Below are 27,209 nucleotides of genomic sequence, written 5' to 3' on the forward strand. Positions count from 1 at the left end.
TCCCTAAATAAAATTCTAGTCTTAGGATTATGTTACATATAATTGTGACGTTGGCCAAGGGGTTCCCATTCTCAAACAACACTAGCTTTTGTCAAGACTATGTTGGTCTCTACAAAGGGACTATCAATGGCCTCATTGCTGAAAACAGAACCTACACAACACATTGAACTTGTAGCAGTCAATCTGGTCCCTTCATAGAGCTTTCACCCCTATTTTCTAATCTTTCTAATATCTTTGGTACAGGAAAGTACTCTGTTTACTATTAAAGGCAAACATAAGCACCAACCCAGACACAAACCCTTTGATCTACAATGATATCTGGCTGCAAGATATGCCAGTACAATGGTAGCACAATATTTGTGGAAGGAATCAACTGATATCTGATTTGAATAAAGGCCCACTCCATAAGATGGAGCCCACACCTGACACTGTTTGAGTGACCAAGAACCTGAGAGTAGATAGCCTAGAGATATAGAGTAAACCCCAATACTACTTTTCTAAACAAAACAAAACAAAACAAAAAACAAAACAAAAAAACAAAAAACAAACAACAACAAAACCCCAACAATGTAATTAGCAAAAAAATGACACTTAAAAACATTCTGCTATACAGTAGTAGAGTGCTTTGCTCAGCCATCATCAGAGAATCTTTCTCCTGTAGCACATGAGAGAAAATACAGATAACCATAGCCATACAATAATCAGAGAGAGAGAGAGAGAGAGAGAGAGAGAGAGAGAGAGAGAGAGAGCACTCAGAATACTCAACTCTGAAAGGGATGTCTCCATCAAATCCTTCCCTTCTTTGCTCTGGAAATCCTGTAGAAGAGCTTGAAAGAGCCAGGAGGCAGGGAGAATCTCAAGAAAACAAGGTAGTCTGTATCAACATGACTGACACACATATGAAATCTCAGAGACTAAGGCAGCATGCACAGGACCTGCATAAGTCTGTACTAGATTGGATTCCAGAATTTAAAGAAGTGGACACATGCCATCGTCTCTATTCCAGAATCAATCTACATTTATAACCACTTGAAAATGAAAATATAGTTTCCATCAAGGGAGTCTCAACTGGGGAAATAAACTACTCTAAAGGGTAGGTTGCACTCCCAGCAGTAGATGGGCAACAAAAAAATATGTGTCTTGGAGATTCTTTGTCTCATAAAATGTCCTGTCAGAGATTTTCTTTTTCTTTTTTTTATTTTATCTTATTTTTAATTTTGATTTTATTTTACTTGTATGTATTTTTTCTCTTTTTATCCTACAGGTCCCATGCACATAAATTATAGCTTCCAGTTTATTTTTTTTTATGGGATTTCTGAGTATGAGAATGTGTGGGACTCTGCTTTTCGTGCCTTCTCTGGGGCTCTTTTCCTTCTATTTGTTTGTTTGGTCTTATTCCAACATCTTTGTTTTGTTTTATCTTATTATATATTTCATTATTATCCCTTAGAAGGCTGTTTGTCTTCTAATGAGGAAATGAGAGATGGAAAGTGGCCAGATCCATATGGGAGTGGAGGAGGAGAGGAACAGGGAGAAGTAGTGTAAACTATAATAAGGGTACATTAAGTGAGAAAATAATACATTTTTAATAAAAGGAAATACAAAAATAGCTAACAATATAATATAATATATTTGTATGACTGTGCTCTGTCTTGAGTCAAGATAAAAACTTGAGGTTTATGATTGAGGTTGACAACAGGTAAATGAAACTACAGAGAGCAATTATGTGGAAAGAGAGGGTCTATTACTGCAGGATAATGGAAACATTGATTGGAATCTCAGGATACCTTCTGAATTCACTATGACTGTGACAAAGAGCTGGCACAATTGAGATCCCACCCTGCACCTATCACCCTAGACAGCAGTATTGACTGAGAAATCTTGGAAGCAATAGTCAATGCAATAACATCCCCTCATTTTCTCAATGTTGACAGCAATGCTCCATAATCAGGATACACAGTAATAAAAAGCAGCCACCATTTTGTGCATTTCCTAAGAAAAAATGCATTTCTTATTAATTTTCTCTCTGGGTTTGGATAGTGATGAAGATGTTTCAGTACATACTTTGTACAGATTTTGTCATGGTTACCTTCATTTGATCTGGTCCCAACTTTTTAATTTTTTTTAAAATAAATAAATTCATAGAATCAAAAGAATAAAAAATTATAGAATCAAAAGAAATGATGTTTACCTAAATGATCTCAGAATGTAAAGCTGGTTTGGGGAGCATAAATAGTGAGCTATGCTCTGGACCAATCTACTGACAAAGATATGACCAAATTAGCATACGTGTAAAAGGTGTGCATAATAAGCACACACTGGAAAGTACAAAGGACATAAATCACAAGAAATGTGTGATGAAAGAAGTTAAAAACCAGTTATTTTTTTATATGTATATTGGTTGGAAACAATTTAGAGCATCAGATTCTAAGAAAAAAAGGAACAGTCTATATGTAAACTTGTAGCTGGAGTTTTCCTGCCTGGCCCACAGTCAGGGCAAATCTCTCTCACCTGCCAGTCCCACAGCCACTCAGACCCGACCAAGTAAACACAGAGACTTATATTGCTTTCAAACTGTATGGCCGTGGCAGGCTTCTTGCTAACTGTTCTTATAGCTTAAATTAATTCATTTCCATAAATCTATCCCTTGCCACATGGCTCGTGGCTTACCAGGATCTTCACATGCTGTTTCTCATCGTGGTGGCTGGCAGTGTCTCTCTGACTCAGCCTTCCACTTCCCAGCTTTATTCTCCTCCTTGTCCCGCCTACACTTCCTGCCTAGCCAATGGCCAATCAGTGTTTTATTTATTGACTAATCAACAACACATGTGACACAGAACATCCCACAGCACTTCCCCCTTTTTTTTTCAAAAAGGAAGGTTTTAACCTTAACAAAGTAAAATTACATATAATTTGGGAATTTGGGCGTAGCTTCTCTTACTACTTCCTGCTGGACGGGGGCGCTGTATCTTATGGGGACACAAAGAAAATTTTAGGATCATGGAGTAGTCCGTGAGGCTGTATCGTCTGAGCCAGTTGCCTTGAAACCATTCTGGATGTTGGATCATCTGGGCCATGGTGTCATTGGAGACCTTCAGGGGGTCTTGGCTGGTCAAACCTGATGTATCTTAATCTTGAACAAATCCATAGCCTCTGGCTTTCTGTGGAAACAAAAGAGACTCTTTTCCACAGCAACATATCCTTATATCCAAATTTTGAAGTCAAGGTATCTTTAAAGTATACATATTGGTTTAACTCAGCTTCCTTTACAATCAAATATTTCTCTGCAGTTAAGAATCCCAAAGACAACACAATCCAGATTCTCTGTGTAATATTCATCTTTACATGGCTTATTTTATATATTAATTTTACTGTCTCTTTAAAGACTTTATTTTTTAAAACTATGTATTTGTTTCTATAACTGTATATATCACCTTTTTTGTCTCTTTCAAGCCTACGTATATTTTACACACATTGTTAACTATTACATCTGAATCTGTCTTATTGTGAATCTATCGCTTTAAACTGCAGCAGCTGTGGCTGCTGGCTCTGCCCACCTCAGCTTCCCAACATGGCTGGTACGGTACGTTTACCACCAGCTCTGGGAGCTATCGTGAGTCTATGCTTTTATCCAAGCAGCATGTAGTCCAAAAACCTCTTTTTTTGTTTTGTACTGTCAAAGTCTAAATCCACCATGCAGCTTAATGTGCCACTTGCAGAGGCCTCATTTCCGCCCTACTGCAGATCAAGCACACGCGCTAGGAACCCGCCAATAGCTCAAACCAGCAGCTGCCGCTCATTTGAGAGAGACAATTAGGAAGCTGTTTTTAGCTCCGTTTTAGAATCTTTTTTCAGGTTTTAGGTGGAAACTCTTGCCACCACGTTGGACGCCATTTGTAGCTGGAGTTTTCCTGCCTGGCCCACAGTCAGGGCAAATCTCTCTCACCTGCCAGTCCCACAGCCACTCAGACCCGACCAAGTAAACACAGAGACTTATATTGCTTTCAAACTGTATGGCCATGGTAGGCTTCTTGCTAACTGTTCTTATAGCTTAAATTAATTCATTTCCATAAATCTATCCCTTGCCACATGGCTCGTGGCTTACCAGGATCTTCACATGCTGTTTCTCATCGTGGTGGCTGGCAGTGTCTCTCTGACTCAGCCTTCCACTTCCCAGCTTTATTCTCCTCCTTGTCCCGCCTACACTTCCTGCCTAGCCAATGGCCAATCAGTGTTTTATTTATTGACTAATCAACAACACATGTGACACAGAACATCCCACAGCACAAACTTGATAATTAGCTTTTATAAAGGGGAGTAGTAAAGTATTTGTTGCTGTCAGAGTAAAGCAAAATAAAGCCACACAGTTATTGCTGAATATTATCGTATAACTAGTGGACAGATTAGCGTTAATGACAACCGAATAAACACTGCCAGTACCAAAATAAAGCAGCAGAATGTGGTCCATTATAGGACACGTTCAATTAGCAAAAAATAAAACCTGTTTTCATACTAAATTTGCATATGCAGACTTAGCATAGATACACATAAAAGCTTGCATGTAGATTAAGTATCAATGACTCTATAATTTTATCATGTTTGTATACATTTATAATTTACTACATATTTGTGAATTTATGCTAAAACCCATTTTTAGGGGTGAGTTGTCATATTGTTTATGTTCATACAGAGGAACTAATTAAGATTTGTGTGAAGTTTTTATCCCTTCCATTTTTCTGTAGTTAATGAATTACAGGATTGCTTTTGGTGTGTCTGTACATTCTTTCCATTTTCTATATAGACAGTAACATTATGTTTAAACATAGACAATATTGTTCCTTCTGTCCAATCTGTATGCATTTTCTGTTCTGAAGTTTCCCCTGAAGCACTTAAAAGGACTGATGGCATTGGTCTGTGACTGTCTTCTAGAGATATCAGTGGGAATTCCTACAGTTTCTCACCCTCCAATATGGTGTTAATTGTAGATTTTGAAGAATTTATTGGCCAAGAAAAGGAAGTTATTATATATCTTTGAATCATAGAAGTTTTTTTTTGAATCATGAAAGTGGTTAGGAATTTGTGAAATTTTTTTTTTTTTTTGTACCTACTTGAAAGACCATATGATACTATTTCTAGGCTATTGCTTTAGGGAATCACATCAGTTGATTTCAGTTGTTGCAAAAGTCACATATTTTGAATAATTCTCATTTGGTCACAGCATATAATTATCCAAGCATATCGTAGAGCTCAACTGTAAATATTTTGTCATGTATTTTTGCCTTATGTTCCTAAGGTTCAATGCCATGCAGTTTTCTTATGAGGCATTTATCTAGGTACAGTATTGAATTAGATGGAGATGGAGAATGTTAACCCTTTAGTGGATTGACAGAGTGCACCCAACCACACTCTAGGGCAGGCCCCATGTCCAGGAAGAGTTGGCCAAGATAAAATCTCTCTCTCTCTCTCTCTCGTATAAATGCATGTTTTTTGTTCAATTTTGTTTGTTTCTGTGTTTTTGTTTCTTTGTTTTAGTTTTGCATCTTTATGTTTTTTGAGTTTTTTTTAAGAGAGAAAAGAACCATGGATGTTGAGTAGGGAGGTGAGAAGAATCTGGGAGAGTTGGAGAAAAAATAATATGATCAAAGTATGTTTTACGAACAAAAACAATTTTGAATAAAAAACTTACCAAAAGAAAGGAAAATAGAGAATGAATTTAAATGGACCTTTAAAAGATACATATATCTGATTGCAATATTAACTGTGTACTTTAAAAAAAAAACCTTCATATTGCTTATATTAAAATATGTATTCTGAGTGTTTTTCTTTCTTTTCTTGTCTGTCTATCTTTCTATCATGTGTTATCCAAAACTTCTCCATTGTATCAGAATAAGAAGAAACAGTATTAGTGGAGCAAGTAGAATGATGTGTATAAGACTTGCATATATAAGGAGGCAGAAGGGAAGGACGGAGAGAGGGAGAGAGAGAGACAGAGAAATTTTATCATACCTGAAGAACTTAAAATCACCTTGATGGGACTCAAAATATGGTTCAGCAATGAAGAATGTATACCGATCTTGTGTAGGTTCAGAGTTTTGGTTCCCAGTACCAACATCTGGCAGCTCACAACTTCCTGTAGCATGAATTCCTCGGAACATAATACCTCTGACTCCTTTGATAGCAACTGCACTCATGTGCACGTACTGTACTCACACAGAGACACTTGTAATTAAAAAATAATAATTAAATGACCTTGGATACTATGAAGCAGATAGTCATGGAATGTTCAGAATAAGTTTTCTCAGGCTATTTTAAACAAGCATCTTGTATACTGGAGAAGGGACAGGAGTGAGGACAGGGGTGTAGTTAGTGAAACCTAACTAACATCATCATGAGAGATACGTACCTCTGAGGTACTATTGGTAGCTATAGAGCAGAGAAGATGTAGTGGATTCTAAACTTAATTTCAAGACAGACTCCAGCACTGCAGAGAATTGGGTGTATGGCATTAGAACACACTTAAAGAATAATCTGAAGTTTCTGGTCTGAGTTAACTCGACATTAAAGTTTTAGCTTAGTTAATCATACAAAATGAATGTTGTTTTTTTTTTTCTTTTCTTGCCTTGAGGGGGTACTATTTCATATTTTTTTATTCCTTTTTCTTTTAATTCAAAGTCATAAAACAATACTTTTTAATGTATTCTTTCACGATGGTTCATTTAATGCTACACTTGGTGTTTTGAATGCCTGCTAGTTTTCTCCTCCCACAGGACATTGTCTTCAGAAGATTAACATTCACACTTGAGCTTTATCTGAAAAAGACTTGCCCCATCCTTGAGCAATGAGTTACCTTTCATTTGCTATACTACACCACTAGTGGGTCTCCTGAGTTAGGCACTAACTTTACAACACATTCATGGTTACTTAATTGTCATCTCCTCTACTCCATCTCTTAGCAAAACAAACAAGTAACAATAACAACAACAACAAAAACCCAAATATAAAACTGCCGTATCACCTATGACTCACTCTCACTAGTTTCCAATTTGGTACGTAAAACAATGAAGAACGGTATGAATGTGGGTTTATGCTCATTACTTACTCTGTGAATAGAATTGTTTAACTCTAGGTCTGTATTCCTTTTCATACTCAATAAACACATTTTTTTTCTAACAACATGAGATAGACAAAATTTAGGTAGCATTTATTACTTAACCAAGTTTGATGTAACTAGGCATAACACAACACATTCATGTATCTAGAACACTTCTCAAGCAATGTCCTGATTACACTAGCAGATTCCAGCTATGCTGTGGGATGGTCTGTATGTCAAGTGTGTTGCTGATTGGTCAGTAAATAAATCACTGATTGGCCAGTGGCCAGGCAGGAAGTATAGGCGGGACTAACAAAGAGGAGAACTGAGAGAACAGGAAGCTGGGTGAGAGAGACACTGCCAGCCGCCACCATGACAAGCCGCATGTGAAGGTCCCAGTAAGCCATGAGCCATGTGGCAAAGTATAGATTTATAGAAATGGATTAATTTAAGATGTAAGAACAGTTAGCAAGAAGCCTGCCACGGCCATACAGTTTGTAAGCAATATAAGTCTCTGTGTTTATTTGGTTGGGTCTGAGTGGCTGTGGGACTGGCGGGTGAGAGAGATTTGCCCTGACCGTGGACCAGGCAGGAAAACTCTAGCTACACAGCTAAGGTATTTTTCCCCTTATATTCTTGCTAGTGAGCAGAGCTCACACCTGATCTGTCTCTCTCATCTTATATCACATCTTCTTCCTAGCTGCACAATGTAATTCCAAAGCAGGGACATGCGACTCTGTCATTCCAATTATTTCATTAAAATCCACATTTCACAAACACATATTCCTGCATTTCTGCCCACTTTATCTCTAAAGCCTCTTTCTCATCTCCTCTCATAAGGACTTCCAACAAAGTACATGGTCATTCCCCAGACTGATAAGATATTACACAAATCATCTGTCCATGGAAATCTAAACCAAAGTCAGACGTATTAGGGACAGGAAGTTACTTCCACTGGACGTCTAAGTAAAATAACATGTCAAGTGAATCCTTATGGTTAGAGGCAGACATACTGGATGTCTCAACTTCTAAGTATAAATGGCAGCAAAACAATCTTCCTATAACAAATAACCCTCAAAGTGACCATGCCGATTTTTATTTAGTGTTTTAAAGTTTTTATTGTTTAAGCTGCTTTCATTGTAATTCCATTTTTTTTCAGACAGCGTCCATTAAAAACAGGTGTGCTTTTGAAATATAAAGCTTATGAGAATTTAAAGGTGTCTCAGGAGAGAAAGAATATAACAAAGTAATGGCCCTCAAAAGTTGTCCTTCAGTCTTATGACATACTTCAACGACTTTAAAGATTTTCAATAAAACTTTCTATGAATACTAATTTTAACCAAAGTCCTGCATGATTACTATCCAAAATAAAGGTAAAGTATTCCTGTCTCAGAGTATCTGAAAGAAATTATAAACAGGTGCTTTATAACAAAATTTTATTATGTGTTTAATCAATTCATTATTAAACAGTACAGTTTGTAATGCCACCTAGTGGTTTTTTAAGTGAAAAAAAGTCCCTCATGTATAACAGATACATAATTAGAAACATGTGCTTACAAAGACTAATCTAGTCTTATATATTAACATAGACTTTCTGTGTGTACATACATACACATATAAAACGTGTGTGTGTGTGTGTGTGTGTGTGTGTGTGTGTGTGTGTGTGTGTGTGTGCTGGCATACAAAGCTCCAAACGTCTTAAAGCATTCAACTGTAACAGAAAAAGGAGAAATGCACACTTTAAGTTCAGTGTAGGTGTGGGAGATGCACCCTGAATCATAGGAGTACAAGATGAAGAAAAATCTACAGGATCATTAATTATAAATACCATCACACATAGGATGGTTCAAATACCTAAAAAAGGTGGGCAAGGATGGCTGTCAGGCAAGCCTGGAGATTCACTCATCACTCCCTAGAACTTAAGTAGAATGAGAGAACCAACCCCATTGAACTATAAGGTAACCCCCACATTTGTACCATGGCATTGTATCACCCACCCACACACACTAAAAAAGAAAACTGAATAATAATAGACATTTGTAGTATAAATTACTTTTTATCAATAAAATGTTTAACTTTTGCTTCATGTAAAATGACTAGGCATAAGGGTAAAGCTTGGATTTTAAAATGGGCTACACACTATAGTATTCTGACTAGAAGTCTCCAGGGATGAAGTTCAAGAATGAGCATCCACTGAGAAGCCCTGCAAATGATGACATGGATAACAATTAATGGCTGATAGTTGCCACTTTAAAACGTTATGATTCAGATACCTATTATTAAATGGCTTAAAATGGGACGTGTGTAACACAATATAGAAAACTGTTCTTGTATGGATCGCTTTGTGGTGGGATATCCCCTTATCAAGTAGCAATCTTCCATCCCACCTCCATGTCCATTTTCCAGATTAGATTTCTCTAGTATTCATGTTTTCTTTGGTCTCATCTACTTGAAATCTTTCCATATCAGCTTGTTCATTCGCAACATTGGGTACTACATAAAAGATGATACTTTCATATCATATGTAGCAAACTCAAAATTACATCTTGATCAATGGAGCTGCATGAAAAATATTTCTAAACATTTCCCGTGTATCTGAATGTGTCCATACCAAATTAATTCTTTTGGTTTTCAAATCTGCAAAGAAACTCAGCAAAATTTTGCCATCCAGCTTTAATCAAAATAATCAAAATGACATAGGTTCAAATGTGAATCTTTTACTTTTTACAATTTAGTGTCTTACTAAAACCTGTAAGTACTTAAGATCCATAAATTAAACCTCTTTTGAATACCCCTCTCTTCTCCAACACACACATGAACACATTCAGTGACTATGAGATTAAGAGTTCCTAATTTACGTTTCAGATCAAGCACTAATTGCTTCCCTAGAATTCATCTCTTTTCTTCTTTCTATAGCGTGTTACCAAAGTGATCATTTAAAATGCAATAAAATTAATTATAATTTTAAATATTAATGATAGACAAAATAAAACACACAAGTAAAAAGGGAAATGGGATGACATATATTCCTAATGTAGAGGGGGGAATACTAAGAAAGTGTTAAGAACATTAAAAGATCATGGAAATTTTGATATATATATATATATATATATATATATATATATATATATATATGTATATACATACACACACACACACACACACACACACACATATATATATATATACACACATAATATTGTCAGCAAAATAAAATAGTGAAACTGAAAGAAGATGAAGAATTTTAAGTGATAATTGTTAAATAATAAACAAGACAAAGCTAAACTTGAGAACATTGATATAGCAAGTAGAAAATAATCAGTAGGGGTCTACTCTGGTGACCGGTCTAGTGAATACCCTAACTCTCATCATAGAGCCTTTGTCTAGTGACTGATGGACGCAGATGCAGAGATCCACGGCCAGGCGCCAGGCTGAGCTCCAGGAATCCAATCGGTGAGAGAGAGGAGGGATTCTGCAGGCAAGGGACTACGAGATTATGATGGGAAGACATGCAGAGATGACCAGCCACACTAGTGGAAGCCCATGAACTGTGGACTGGAGGCTGTGGAGGCCCCATGGGACTGGACTAGGCCCTCTGGATACAGAAGACGATTGTTTGGCTCGAACTGTTTGGGGAGGCACCCAGGCGGGCAGATCAGGATCTGTCCCTGGTGCATGGGCAGGCTTCTGTGAACCTGGTGCCTGTGGTGTGATGCCTTGCACAGCCTTGGTGCAGTGGGAAGGGGCTTGGCCTTGCCAAGGCTCAGTGTGCTGGGCTCTGCTGACTCCCCATGGGAAACCTTGATTTGGGGGATGTGGGGATGTGGGGATGTGGGGATGTGGGGATGTGGGGATGTGGGGAGGCTTGGGAGGGAGGGCTGGAGGGTGAGAGGAGGAAGGAGGTGGGATCTGTGGGTGGTATGTAGAGTGAGTAGAAAATTTCTTAATAAAGAAAAAATGAAAAAAAAAAATCAGTAGGGTCAATGCTGCATTCACATGGAATGGAAGCACAATGGAACTGTGTTCTAGGAGGGACAGAACTGAAAAAATCTAAACCCTGGGTAGTATCTAACAAAACAGACTAATTGTCCCATGCAAGATCTAGAAACTTGATTATTAACTATAATTACATTGGGATCAGTTATTTGGTCCTAATAGTAATTCTTCAGCATTTGATTCTTTGCATGCCTTTGTTTCTATGTTACTACAATTTTAGAAAGTAATTCTTTAGAGATTGTTTTACCAGATTTGTATTTTCCTGAAGTTGTACATTAATTATCCATCACAACTCTAAGAGTTAAGGATCCAGTCACTGCAATGCCACCCACTTGCTCTGCATCGAGACAGATGGAGTTTATTTATCTATTGATGTAGAATTAGGAAAACTATATCGTCAGCATTAAATAAACACCCATGGGAGACTAAGAAAAGAGCATTCAACAGAACTTACAAAAAGTTAAATAAATGAGAAGAAAGAATGTAGATCCATAAGTTAGAGTAGAATAAGGCAATTCTTATGAGGTTGAGAACAATCTTGAACCCATCCCAATAAAAATAATGCTTCAGGTCACTTGTCTAGGGAGGATGAGAGTGATGTGTTCCTGTTTCCTCGTCCTCCTCAGGGCAGCTGTGTGGCCAGAAACAATATTGTTAATACAAACACTAAATGTCACTACTAAATATAGCAAGGACTGATATAAATACAAAAAAATAGAAACAATAAGCTTGTGGTCAGTGTTTGTGTGCGCTAAGCTTAACTCCATCTGTGTTGTGTTCTAACTATAACTTTCTGATATTTTAAGTCAATGTGAATCTTTTTGTATGAAGAATGCATTACAAGTAGGTTTTTAATGAAAAATGAGTATTTTGAATACCAGCTATACTCAACTATAATTTTATGTTATATTGCCAGTGTTTTCACATTAAATAATATGGACTCTACAAGAAGAATTTCAGTGAAGAAAGACAACAAATTAATCACTGAAATTTTCTAAATTTTCATGGGTCCCTTAAGATTTATTTTGTTGCTTGAGATAAGTTTAATTCTGTAAGAAATAAATAAGTACACTCAAATACGTGTGTATTAGAGTTGTAAATGCAATAAACATAAATTAATAGTTATATGTATAGCTAAGGGTAACATACAATCCTTAGAACAAAAAATATCTTGCAAACTAAACCTAATGCAACCAATGTAAATGTGAAATTCCTAGAGATCTAATTCCCTTGCTAGTCCTATTGAATATATACTAATAGCAGGTTCACTTGGCATGGAATATATTCCAAGAATAATAACCAGATATATTTAACTGATCTTAGATCACTTTCAAGCTTTAGGGAATGTATCTTTGAATATCCCTTAATTATATTTCCTGGAGTATAGAACAATTGGGTCAACTATGTGAAATAAATCCATTTGTTTATACAATGGGATTTTTCTATTGTTATTAATAGAAGTTATTAACTACGAAGTAAGTTGAAGTCACCTTGGTGAGAATAAAGATGAAGATTCCTGGGATGGTATAAAAATATTTGTGAATGCTTCAGCAGAGCAAGGATGTTCTGAAATCATGGCAGTCATCATCCATTCATTTTTGCCATGGGAACTCTATCCTCTTTTTCCACTGGACATATGGTCAGCAACAGCTTCTATGACTCATGCATCAAAGTCAATACCAACAGAGAACTCACCTGCTCTTTGTTACAAGTTGGAAAATGTAGATGGTTCTGATTGGCCTAATTTGATTCAGGTGGCCAGCACTGAATCGCTCAAGCCTAGGAATGTGTGACAGATGTGATTGGCTTAGCCTTCCTGAGATAACGTGGTACATTGAGCTAAAGAGCTATTGTACTGCTAGCACAGTCACAAGGGACCTGAGACTCGCTCCAAAAGAAGGAATCAATCTAAACTAAGTACCACTTGCAATGTTTCCCCACTTTAGTGGGTACTACCATATATTCTCTTTCTCCAAACACTTTTTCAGGCTAGGAATAAAAACTATATATTACTGCCATGAAACAAGGAACTACATTTCCTTGACATATGAACTCAAACAAGTTCTTATCCTCTACTTACCCAGCATAGATGAGTTAACAAAATCCCAACAAGATCTCATATTGAAAGTTCCATTCTTGGCTTGCAACCAATTACATCAGTTGGGTTAGAGCACAGTGTCATTTTTTTTTCATAACAACTACATGCATGAGTTCAACAAAAGGAAATTCATCAATAATATTTTCTTACCTTTTTGAAGATTTTTTCCTCTGATTTTCTGACTAATCCACAAAGTAAATTAGAAGAATTTACAACCTAGGGGGAAAAACTAAGGGGACATTAACTGTGGTGTGTGTGTGTGTGTGTGTGTGTGTGTGTGTGTGTGTGTGTGTGTGTGTGTATGTGAGAGAGAGAGAGAGAGAGAGAGAGAGGAGAGAGAGAGAGGGAGGGAGGGAAGAAGGGAGGGAGGGAGGGAGAGAGAGCATGTGAGCTATTGTAGAATGTTTTCTTCATTTTAACAAATCATTATCAAGGAAAAAAAGCAGAATCTAGTAGGAAAAAAACTTTGATACCTTCCCATTATGTACTGCATATCATGTAATTCCTAGGGTATTCTGCATACTAGAAGGTCTAAATATTTTAGCTGTGCATTATTAAGTATGAAATAATAATTGTGACATGATCTTTGGTTTGAATGTATTCTCTGTGGACTCTCCAAGAATCTACTTCTGTTTTTGCTAATTATCAGAAGCTTTTTGAAAGATGAAACTTGTCATTTATGAAACATATAATGGATACTATTTCCTTCCATACAGAAATAAACCTAAGTCTGCAAATAATTATTCTAAGAAATCTGTCTGCTGGTGATGTACTTATTCCATAATCTCATTTAACTTTTTCCATGACACGAACACAATATGATACAATGCATTCATTGTTTCTGTAGTTGGAAGTATAATGTTCATACAATTCTTCTAATCACAACTGTATCATTCAATTTTAAAAAGTCTAATCTATTAGCTAATGAACAAATATTCCCATGCCCCAACATAACAGTATTGCAATATGCTGGATGAATAGCTCCTTCTAAGCAAATAGTTATGTTGGTGCATGAAATAGGGAATTGATGGTTGTGAACTAGTTACAAATGCTGATTCATTTTTGATGAATGACATAAAGTCATTCATAGCGTATTTTCTGCTGATATGAAGTAGCAAATGCCTAATTATACACATTTTTGTTTTCTAGGTTTCAGAATGTCTCAGTTTGGGGGATTTGCTATCCTTGAGAACTGTGTGCTCATAATATGGAATTTTCACTGTAGTATTTCTGTATTGTAGGTTATGGGTAGTATTTGTTAAATTTATTTTTTATCATTTCTTTGCTGACATATGTTTTGGTTGCATGTGTATATGCATGTTGTATTGGCACCAATGTATGAGGGTATGTGATATGCATGAGGAGTCTCAACTTTCTGTCTGCTGCTTTTCTCATCCACTCTCTGCTTTGTTTTTCCCAGCAGGGTCTCTCAACCTCAACTGAATTTAAAATTTGCCTATAAGAGTCATCCAGCTAGCCAGCTTGTTCTGTGAATTCTCTTGTCATTGCCTCCAGAGGAATACTTGCTTAGATTACAAAGGATGACTGTACCTGCCTAGCTTTTTAAGTGGGATCTGGGAACCCAAACTCAGGCTGTCGTACTGGTGAGGCAAGTGCTTTATCCACTGAGACATCTCTTTGACCTTACATTGTAAATTTCTTTAATCATGACTTTATTTCATATTATTGGGTTGAAGTTTTCAAAGTCCATTGTCCCACTCACTGTCTCCATCATCTATGAACTGCGGGAGCATGTGTAGAGGATAGACCTGCAGATCCAAAGCTGTAGGACCTCTATGACACAAGGCAACAATAAGATATCCAAGCAGAGTCCCAGTGAGTGTCCAGTATCCAGGGTGTAGCAGAGGCCAAAGACCTGGAACCAGACCAATGACTCATTGCAATGAACACTTACAAGTAAAGATGTATGGACTAAAGGGTAAACTGTGCGACTCACAGGGCCACACTACAGCTTCATGCTGAGATTTTTTGTTTGTTTGTTCCTTGTTTTCTTTTACTTTTAAATTTTGTTTTGGTGGGAAGTTGCAAGAGCAGAGGGCAGAAGCAAGGGGATGGGGTGATGAGTGGGATCGGGATGCAAGATGTGAAATCCACAAAAAGTCAATGAAAAGTTTTTTTTTTTTTTTTTTTTTTAATGAAGAGAAATGTCTTTTCTCCCTTAGAAGACTTCTGCTTCAAAATCATGATTCATGGGAGAAAGAATGTGGACTTGGGAGTAAACAAGGTAGTCTACTTTCAAACTCATATTTAACTGACACTGGGTAATTCTCCAGCCCCCCCCCCCTAGATTTTGATAACTAAGAATGCTAGTTGTCCTTCCATACTTCTGTACACACCATCTGAATTTAACACCACACATGAGAGTAGCCAGGACAGTGGCAAGAAAATAATTCACTAGAGATATTGACTTAATATTTGTAATTATTGCTCAATTGTCATTTTAAAGTTTTTTAGTATATTATGATATGTTATCTGTAGTTACGCTGCATATAAGACATGTCTCAAAATGAAATTATTTGTTGAGTATAAATTCCGAAGTTTGTAAAAACACACAATTTCTCAGGCATTCAATATAGTCAAATAGGCCATCACTAGGAGTCTTGTATTCCCACACCGACTGAACTCCGAATCTCCTGAATTGCAAAGGAAATTGTCCAAAATAAAACACAGACAGAAGAACAAGCAAATAAAACATGGGCACAGTGGTCATGGAGACTATTTTGGTCAAATTAAATAATGTACTTGTAGTACTCATGAGAAAAGGTAAACACAAAAATATTTGAGAACCTGGGGCTAAACATTCTCAACATACCTGTTGATTTTTATTTGATAGTGTGCCATATCAAGATGGGATTGAAACATGCTACCTGAAAATTAGTAGTTAGATAGAATAAAGTAGTCTTCATGAAAACTTAAGTGTACCATGTGGTTTTTCTTTAAAAAAAATAATAAAATATATTTAATTGCTCCCCACTGTGAGATGACTGTAACAGGCTTGTGGCCTGAAATCTGTTTCTGCAGTTCTCCCACACCAGAAACCTTCCACTTAGAGACCTGCCTGTCCACTGCTAAGACCTTCTGTCTTACATGAACTCCTCTGAGGTTTTACTAGAAAAGTCTACGTAAGTCTAAGTAGTAACATTTAAGTTTCATTCAACTGTTTTCTACAATGAGGATATCACGATATGCGGAGAATGGATTAAGAAAAGAGGTGGATTGTCCATCTGTTAATTATTGCATAGAACACACATGATTCACTCAACACAGCTTTGTAAATAGGAGAGAGGATTAGAGGATACTTGTTAATCTTAAATATGCTTTTAAGAGTCTAAAAATGCCTTTATCAAATTGACCAAACTGTATAGTTACATCACTTTCTGTGGGAGTATAAATGAACTGAACATTTCCTTCATAAAGAAGCTAGATGAAATTCTTTTTCTCCAGTTCAATTCTTTCCTTCTTAAGTTTGATAACAAATCCTCAATTATTATGTCTTAAAGTGAATAAAAAACAATGATATATTAATATGTGCCAAAAAGTCCCAAGATATTTATCATTTTAAGGATTATTTATACTATTTTACTCCATGCTGCTCTTGGAAGTGATTTGATATCATAGCACAATTTCCCCCAAATGGGGTTTTGTTCATAATGGGACTTGTGGACTTGTGAAAGAGTGCTCAGGTTAAGTACCCCCAGGGATACTCTGCCTATGGTACCTCAATTCTCAGTCAAGCCCCATGGTAAATTGCTGTTTATATTATAGCTCTTCATGTTTCTATGGGCAGGAATTTGTTAGAAAAACACCTCAAGGCTCTTTTCTCCACAAGTTATACATTTTCACCCCTATGGGTAGAGGAGTGAGATTTCCGATTGGAGACTAGACGGGGAAAAAAGAGCCAGACATATTGAACTCAGCTCTTTCTCCTTTAGAGTCCGGGATCTGTCCACATTATAAATTTTACAGGGATAACTTCAGTAGAGGAAGCTTGTGGTTTTCCAGCTCTGTCTGTACCTGAGTGAATTAGTGGCATTCTTTGATGGAGTTTTAGCAAGCTCTGTCTTCCAAACCAGCTTTTGTCATAAATAATAGTGATGCATTTATTTCCTTCTGTTGGATGCCTGCGTTCAAGCCTCCCTTTCTCATGTTGCGCTTCATATTTATTGGTGACGTTTCTTGTTTTAGCCTACTGAAATTTTAATTCATCCATTTCTTTCACGTGGCTTTCAGTTCCATTATAGGCAGGAAATGTCAATTCCACTGCCACATTTAAACTGATGAATAGATGTAAGCATAGGAAATAGCCAATACGTGGTTTGGACTAAATGAATTAGAAGTACAGCAAGGATTGCATAGGGAAAAAAATCCTTGGGTAGATATTATAGGCCTTAAATATCCACTAGTGCTATTCATTAAGTATGTTGCTGTCCACTGGGATACTAAGTCTAAAAGTGAGATGTGTACTCTATCGGAGAACTAACCCCAACGTCAGCCTTCTGAACTTATTCCAACCAGTAAGACATTTTTAGGCAATAAACATCTTCTGAAACATGTAAGGTAAAAGTGGTTGTGTTTGTTTGTTTTCTGTCAGACAGTTCATCTCTGTGCCATGTGCCAGAGATGACACTTTGTCTGATACTTCCACCTAGGTCAGGGGGAGATATAGGAGTTTGACTGATAGTAAAAGAGGCCCACTGGGACCACGAGGAGAGAAAAAAAGTCCTTTCAAACACATGTATTCTCATTCTTCTAGCATGACAATCTTTCTGGTTGAAAACAGCTGTTAGTTTCTCCTCGAGGGTCTTATTACACAGCCTGTATCAACTTTGAAAATATCTTCACAAACACACATATTTTATTAAAAAAAAAAAAGAGAGATGGGCTACCAAGTGAGTTCCAGGAAAGGCGCAAAGCTACACAGAGAAACCCTGTCTCGAAAAACCAAAAAAAAAAAAAAAAAAAAAAAAGGTATGTATGTCTGTGTTTATATATATATATATATATATATATATATATATATATATATATATATAAATATGTATTGGTTTTTGTGTTTTCACATACATATTCCAAGAATGGTTTTAAACTGTTTGAAGATTAAAATAAAAATTAATTGGAAGCATGAGTTTGAGATTGTCAATGTAAGTTTAAAAGAAACCTACATTAGGGATACTAGAAAAGTTTAAAATATCAACATTTATTTACTGAAGTATTCATTTAGGAACAAAAGAATCAGCCAATATTTTATAACTAATAACAAAAAATAAAGCTATTCCAAGTTACGATATAATATTTTAGAAATAGAACAAAATGATTTTCATTTCCTATCTCCCCAAAAGGAAAACAACAATAATATACTCATGCTGAACTTCCTCTGAGATTTGGTAAAATATTATGTAAAGCTCAACCTGGACATTGCTTTGGTTTTCTTGCCCTGAACTGAACATGACCTTATCCCATATTCCATCTTTTCTTTCAAAATTGAGAAATTAGTGATTTATGGTACCCTGTCACTTTGGGATGAGGAAATCTACCGTAAATGATGTTGCACTTTGTTCCATCATGCAGAGTGTTGAACAAATATTTCTCTTTTCTTACCTCTTTCTGTATTGTTTCTTCAGTGGTATTCCTAGGAGATGCCAACTCAACATGAAACTTTCTGGCACAGATATCTTGAAATGAGTTGAAATACCCAACTACACTTTTGTTTTAAGATCAGTGCTCGTGATCAAATCCCTCAAGCCTACAGGAAGAAGCTATTAAAGTAGATTCCCCACGTGTTCATTTTAAGTGGGTCAGAAGGTTACACAACAATATGAAATAGCACACTAGAGCTCTAAAAATGATTTATATTTTCTTACATTTATTAATACTGATAATTCTGAAAGCTTTATAGAACAAGAAATAGTCTTGAAAAAAAATCATGTCCATCTGTGGCCATATGGGCTTTGTAAAGTTTCCTTACTCTCAGTTTTATATTCCCATTTCTAAACATTATATAAAGTTTAGTTTTTGCCTCAAACATAAGCTTTTCTTCTCTCTTTTAGATAAAGAGTTATTCTTTACACTGGCAAATAAAATGCTAGATTTCAGTGAAGGTGTGATACATAATCAGGAAAACAGATGTGATTGGCTTGTAGAACAAATTTAAAATGAGTTTGGAATAATACCTTGTAACAAACTTAAAGATATCTTTCCACATTAACAGTTCATGAAGACTCTTTTGTGGTAAGGTATGTGTGTAGCATGGATCTTCAATAAGAGTATACTGTATCTGTCCTGCACAGACTAAACAATCCAAGTGCAGGGTTTTGGTCAGTGTAGCACAAACAGAACAGAAGGATAGGGGCTTAATCTCATGTTTGTATAAACAGTGAGTATCTGGAGAAGGGGTTTGGCAATGTACAGCAGGGTAGTTATAGTATTCCAATAATTGATCATGCATATCTAACTTTAAACAGTTTTGATAGGAATTTCCTACTCATTTAACTTAGTGTTTACCCTTGAATGTAAAATCTTGTTAAACAAACAAATAACAATAAAACATTCCCTTTGGAAAATTTCAAATCTCTAACAGCTCGATAGACAGGATATGCAGCTTTTATTTTATGATACATTATTTTGAAATTATTTCTTTTATATCATGGAAATAAAAATTGTAAAGATTATACAATTTAAATATGCTATCACATTTAAGAGAGAAAAATTGTTTTCAATGTCTTTAATAATCTGTAAGTTTAAAGACATTACAAAAACACTTTTTTATTTTTTGTTTTTGATATATCTGTTAATTAAAAACACGTTTCAAAGCTACAAAGTATTTGTGATTTCAATATTATGTTTTTAATTTGTATTTCCGTATCTCCTCTTAAAGATTTATGTTTTCACTGAAAGTTAAAAGTTCAACATTGTTTGTTTATTATATTGCCAAAAAAGACAAAGAATGAATAGATTCCCTTTTATATTCACAAGACTAAAGCAAACACTCCAAGAAAATTCCTGATAGAAAGCTTCTTGAGAGACACGCCAAGCTTTGTATACACAGTACCATTCTTGCAGGAGTATAATAAAAATTCCCAGAGACTAGAATGAAACACTTACAATATATATATATATATATATATATATATATATATATATATATATAAGCTGTCTCTCAAGCTCTACACATACCTGGGACATTTACATGTTATGGCAATCATGAGCGGTGGACTTCAGGGATAATCATGCAGCAGCTACTGCCTCCAAGAAAAATGTAGGAAAAAGCTTCTTGGCTCTCCAGGTAGCAGAGAAGAAACAGCATTAGGTGGTGCTCTGGTTTTACTCTACTGTCGTGACAACGGCTGTGACTAAACACAGGTTAAGGGAAGATGGGGGAGGCTATTTTGGCTTACATGTCATAGTCTATTGTTGGGGGAAGTCCAGGCAGAAACTCAAGGTGCAACTTGAAGCAGAAACTATGGAGGGACATGACTTGTTCAAATACTCATGCTTTTCTGACTCTCTCTCTCTCTCTCTCTCTCTCTCTCTCTCTCTCTCTCTCTCTCTCTTTCTTCCCTCCATCTGTTCTTCCTTCTCTTCCTCTTCTCTCTTTCTTTCTCTTCCTTCATTTCTTTCTTTTTTGTTTCTTTCTTCATTCCTCCCTCCCTCTCCCTTTCTCTTTCTTTCTTTTGTATTTTATTCTGTTTAGAGTGTCATTCATGAGCACTATATCAACATCATTCCAGATTCTCCTCCCCCCTCCAACTCCTTCCATACCCTCCCTCTTGTCTCCCAAAATCTTCATCCCTTCCTTAATTGTTATTGTTAACTGTATTATTTATTACACACATCATGCTGAGTCTATCTGGCGTTACTCATATGCACACATGTCTAGAACTGATCACTTGAGATTGGCCTACCTGTGAGCTCATCCCTATAGGAAACGTATTCACAGTCTCTCAGCAGCCATTGACTTCCAGTACTCTTCATATATTGGCTGGCTGAGGTGGAATTCCCCCTGTCCAATTTTGCCTATCCAATTGGGGTCTTGTTAGCTAGGTTTATTTTACAGTACCAAATGACCTGTTGGGGAAATGGTAATGTCCACAATGGACTAGGTCCTCACATATCAATAAACAGTCAAGGGAATGCCCCCACATGCAAGTAGGGCAATCTAATTTGGGCAGTCCCTCAAGTGGACTACCTTCTCTGGTGATTCTAGGTTAAGTCAACTTTACAGTTAAAGTCAGGTAGGACAGAAGTGGTGAAGAAATAATGTAATGAGAAAGTAGCAATAACTAGTCTCTATCTTGTCCACTACCAAGTGAAAAAATGGTACAAATGATCCCTTAGATAAAAATCTTAGGCTGTTAAAAAATGGTGCTGAAATTATTGAAATGGAAATATCTAAGAAAACAAAATATCGCTGGGCGGTGGTGGCACACACCTTTAATCCCAGCAGAGGCAGGTGGGTCTCTATGAGTTCGAGGCCAGCCTGGTCTACAGAGTGAGATCCAGGAAAGGCACAAAGCTACACAGAGAAACCCTGTCTCGAAAAACAAAACAAAACAAAAGAGGAAGAAAAGAAAATATCTACGTGTAATGTTTTCCAGCAACAAACATGGAATATAATAAAATGCAAAGTTAAATTTGCAATCCTGACTTTTACTGTTTTGAGATTAATTTCTGGATGATCAAGGCCAGTATTAAATAAAATAAAATAAAATTGTACACTTAAATTCTCTGATGCAACCTTATGATTTAAGTAGCACTTTTGTATTAATGCTGTTGGGTGCATTATGTCCTGCCACACATTCATATGAGGAAGTCCCGATCCCAGTACCTCATGCTATTCTTATTAAACGAGTCTTATTAAAGTCAATGAAGTCCAAACGAAGCCACTAAATTGTATTTAAACTCAGTATGATAGTGTCTATAAAAATGAGAGCTGGACTCGAACTCACAGAGATCCACCTGGCTCTGCCTCCTGAGTGCTGGGATTAAAGGTGTGCGTCACTGCCACCCAGCCCGTAACTTCCTTTTTTCTTTAACAAAAGTAACACAATAAAAATGTTATCATAAGACACGGTGCTGAGAGAAGATCCTTGCCTCAGTTGGGAGAAGGAACCATCTTAAAATCACTTTGTTTCTTTATGAAACTCCAGTTTTGAACATCACAATACATTTCTATCATGAGACCTTGTTAAAGTCATACTGGCAAAAATTGCAGTAATTCAGACTATAAATACGAAGACTGGAAATAATAATAAATCCCTGTTTAAAGCAAACACTGTTTTTTTTGCAAATATATAAAACAGAAATTTAAAGTGCCTTTTCCACAAATGTTTCAAAGGAGTTGATAATCAACACATTACCCTCCTGTGCTCAAATGCTGATCTACAACAGTCCAGTGGAAAATCTAGGACTCAAATAGTAGAATCTCACAGGAATTTTCACTTTGGGAAGAAAGGCTTCACTTTTTTGTTGTTTGTAGAGTTTAGTATCTGAGACACCCACATTATTTTGAAATATATCAGAAGTTGATTAAACAGATTCAAGCTGAAGAGACTTATTTTGTCAATCTGTCATAATTTAGCTAAGTTGTTTACATTCCACTGATAGTTAATTGATAGTTAGCTTGCACTATGCCACAAATCCATGTAAACTCATTAACAGAAAGTTTACAGGAGACACATCTCTCACATGAATGAGTTGATTTACGTCTAAATTCTCACATAGAGAAAGAAAATAATCAAGGCCAAACTGCTGTAGAATGAGCAAATGTGTTCTATGTACACAGTGTCATTTCTTAATACAGATGTTGGAGTATATGTTTGATTTCTCTAAAGACTACAGTAAAGCTAAAATCCATCTCAAACTTCAGATGCTCAAATAAAATAAGACAGATCTACTGACTGGATAGCTAAGGGGTAAGGGTCATCTCCTAATTCAGGCAAGACTCGAGAGAGCACACGTTTCAGCTACTTACCTGCTTGATGGGTGGTATGTAATAAGCGTTTGTATCAACTAAACCGGTCAGTAAATAGTCCCAAAGAGCATTCAGAGTGAGAAAAGAATCAAGACAAAGCTTTTCTTTTTTTACTGCTGTTCTTAAATGTATTGGTTACTGCAAAAAAAAAAAAAAAAAGCTTCTCTTTGTACTGGGGATGCAGCTTAGCAATGGCTCAATTGCCTGTTATGCGTGAACATCTGTCTTTGATATCCAACACCATAGTATTCTTTTTAATTGATAAATTCTACTCTTTTAGGGGCTATAAAGCATTATTAATAACATATATTTTAAGGGATTCAGTCTCTCTTCAGTAAAACTGGAACGCATCCATCTGATTTTTAAGAACAGTATCCCTCTAATTACATGGTTTTGGGGGAACTTGGCCTCCCCGTTGTCCTGTAATTCTGGAAACAGCAGCCTTCTCCTCTGAGAACTTAACAGTGTGAGTCATTCATCCTTTGAATTGGCCAATTCAGATAAAATTGATTTCAGATAAGATCTATATGAAATAAGGAATATGCCTAGCATTCATTTTGTATTTTATTTTCAGTCTTAAAAACATATTTCAGTAAGGAATTACTGCTACTTTCTGCCACTTTGTTTTATCTTGTACAAATACGGGAAGATATATTTCCACCCACGGTGACTGTTCTATTTAAGGGTATTTAATGCCCTGATTTTCTTGAGTCTTGATCAATTTTTCCAATATTCTTAAGTTTTATACCTCATTAAAAAAAGAAGTCTCATGCTTTTAACCCCAAATAACAGTCTAATTGAATATATATATATATATATATATATATATATATATATATATATATATATATATACGCGCACACACACACACACACACACTAATTCAACTTTTAGGCAGGATTATCAAAAAACCAAGTTTTTGTAAACTTTGCCAAGGAGTTTTGTATCTCATTACATCTAGAAATTGTTTTATTTGAGAGTCAAGTATTTTAAGAACAAACTGTCACTGAAGCTGGCATGTTACATAACTCTGACTATTATTGCACTTGAAAAAAATCCGATTATTTGTAAAAATCACAAAGTTCAGAGTTAATTTGTGTTTTTATTTTCATATTCAAACTGATAGTCTTTCTAGTGCAATTAGATATTTTAAGTTATGCAGCATTTTTCAAAACATAAAACTAATATAAATGATTATGTATTTGCCATTAATCTCCACAATTGTCTCCCCTTCACTGAAATTGAGATTATTCTCAGCTCTGAATCTTAAATGGAATAGGACATCCTTGGTATAGTCCTCAAACCCTCTGTTATCATGTCTGTGTTTAGTCCATTATTTCTGTATTAAAGTCCATTAAATTTGTCATTCTGAACCAAAACAAGAAAGAATTTTGCACAAATAAAGTCTGTGCACAAATGGATTAGGAAGGAAACATTGCGTTGATGAGGCTTTTGTATCTTTTCTGTTTTACCCGTGAAGATTTAAAGCAGAGTCTCTAACTCTCCACCAATGTGGCACCTCAAAGACTTGTACATACAAAGATAAAGAGAAGAAACAAAGTGGGGAACATTATGATTCCTCATGATCGAGTATGTGCTGCTGTCCTGTACCTGACTGCAGAAGAGACAGTATAGTTCATGGTTAAGAAGCACAAACCTTCTAGTTTGGGAGAAGAATTGGTTGAGTTAATTTCTTAGACATGTTTTTCTAGGAACCATGTGGTTATGAGTATTAATGTGTGTGTAGTGCATGTGTGGATGCAGATTAAAAGCATGGGTATGTCAGAGGTTAACATCTTTTGCTTTTTATCTTGGTTTTCAGAAAGAAACTCTCCTTGAACCCGAATCCCATTGATCTTGCTAGACTACCTTGCTGGCAACATCCCAGAATCCTCCTGTCTCTACTTACCCAGTGATGTAGTTACAGATGCATTATTTTGTCCTATGATTTTCTTTTAATACACAGGTAATGGAGATCTGAACTCAGGTCCTTATACTTACATGGCAAGTATTTCACTAGCTGACTCGTCTTCCTCATACATTTAATAGTATATTTATGCACTATAAGTATATAATTAATAGTATATTCACACTCTTTCAAAAATTTCATCTGTAGTTTAGAATTATAAGGTTGTCAATTGCTATAGTAAATGTTATATTTAATTATATATTCATATATACACACATTTAAATTTAAATCAACCAACTAAAGATTAAAAATATTTTCAAAATTTACATCTGCATAGAAAATATGCAGATATTATTCTTGTCATTATTACTAAATAATAGAATGTAGCAACTATTTACAAAGCATTTGTATTGTATTAGATGTCATAACCAATTGGGGGGGATATACATATGTGTATTTAGGCTATGTATACAACCTACATATATAAAATACAAGTATAAGAAAATTTGGAAATCCTGGTGAGGGGTATTGTATATAATTCCTCACAAATACCAGGATTTATAGGTAGGAAGATAGATAGATAGATAGATAGATAGATAGATAGATAGATAGATAGATAGATAGATAGACAGATAGAGATAGATAGATAGACAGACAGATGTAGATTTAGATGATAGATGATCATAGATAATTGGATAAATAGATGATAGAAAAATAAGTAGATAGGCAAACGATAGACAGACAGATATAGATAGATAGTTAGATGATAATTAGCTAGACAGAAAGATTTGTCTAGAAAGTATTACTAAATTTGTAGCTTCCAGTCTCTAAAGTTTATACACATATGAGTATATGTGCATTTATGAATGTAAGCATGTGTATACTAGGGTGGTATTGGTAACACAGCAGTCACAGTAGAGATGAATTAGTGGATTTTAGATTAAAATTTTGTACTAAAATTTAGAACAGGTTTTTTAAAGAGAAGATTAACGACATCCTGAGGTAATGGGAGAGTCAAGGATGTCTTCAGATCATCTTCCTTATGTTTCTGATGATTCTAATCTTAAAATGGAAAACCATAGTAGAAAGCAATAAATATGGAAAAAAATAAATTGAAGTGATGTTTGCCTGACCTCATACCAATTCTTAAAGTAATGCCTATCACTATCTTTCTACTTACAATGATTTCTCCTTCTTTAATCAACCGATATGTTGATTAATGTTTACCGATATAAACATTTAGTTTTCATAATTCACTACTTTATATAAAGCATCAAATAAACATAAAGTACAAATGAAACTGTGTTAATAATGCAAACATATTTTCAAAATCATTCCCCTTTTGAAAAGATAGAGTTGTCCCTTAGAATTTTGCATACATCACTTTGAATGAATGACAGATTTACAGGGCAAAGCAGCTGTCCTAGAATAAGGGGAAAAGAATATTGAGTAGAAGTCTAAGTACCCGAGGTCTATCACGAACTGTATGAAGTGGATCACTTGAAGTGCTCAATATTTGGTCTTGTTTTGACCTATAAGAAAATATCATCCCATGCAATTCAATCCATTGTTCTGGCAAAATTTTTCTAACTTTTTCTTTTAACTTTTTTTCTTTTTTTATTTACTTCATAGTTTTATTTTATAATTAACTTAATTTCACATATCAGCCACGGATTCTCCATCCTCCCTCCTCCCACCCTCAGGCCTCCCCCCCCATTTTAGCCCCCATTCCCATCTCCTCCAAGGCAAAGTCTCTCCTGGGGAGTCAGCCCAGCCTGGTAGACTCAGCCGAGGCAGGTCCAGTCTTCTCCTCCCTTGATTTTCTACATAAATTTGTGAGAATTCTGCTTAGCTCCAGTACTCATAATAATTACTAGACTCAATTTTATATTCACATATTCCTTATGTTGTTGTTTACTAACTCATGGTTTACTAAAGTCTGTAATGTATCGCCCCCCACAAAATAAAAGTCTAATAGACTCATTGGTTTCCTACTCTCTCTTTTATTAGACAGAGAATTTTCTCCAGACACATAAAATGGAGAAACTTAGATTAAAAATAGAAGTTCAGTTAGAACTGGTAGTTTATATCAGATTTTTAATTTTGTTTTATACAGATATCAAAA

Source organism: Peromyscus eremicus, chromosome 18 (genome assembly GCF_949786415.1).
Source record: "Peromyscus eremicus chromosome 18, PerEre_H2_v1, whole genome shotgun sequence".
NCBI lineage: Eukaryota > Metazoa > Chordata > Mammalia > Rodentia > Cricetidae > Peromyscus > Peromyscus eremicus.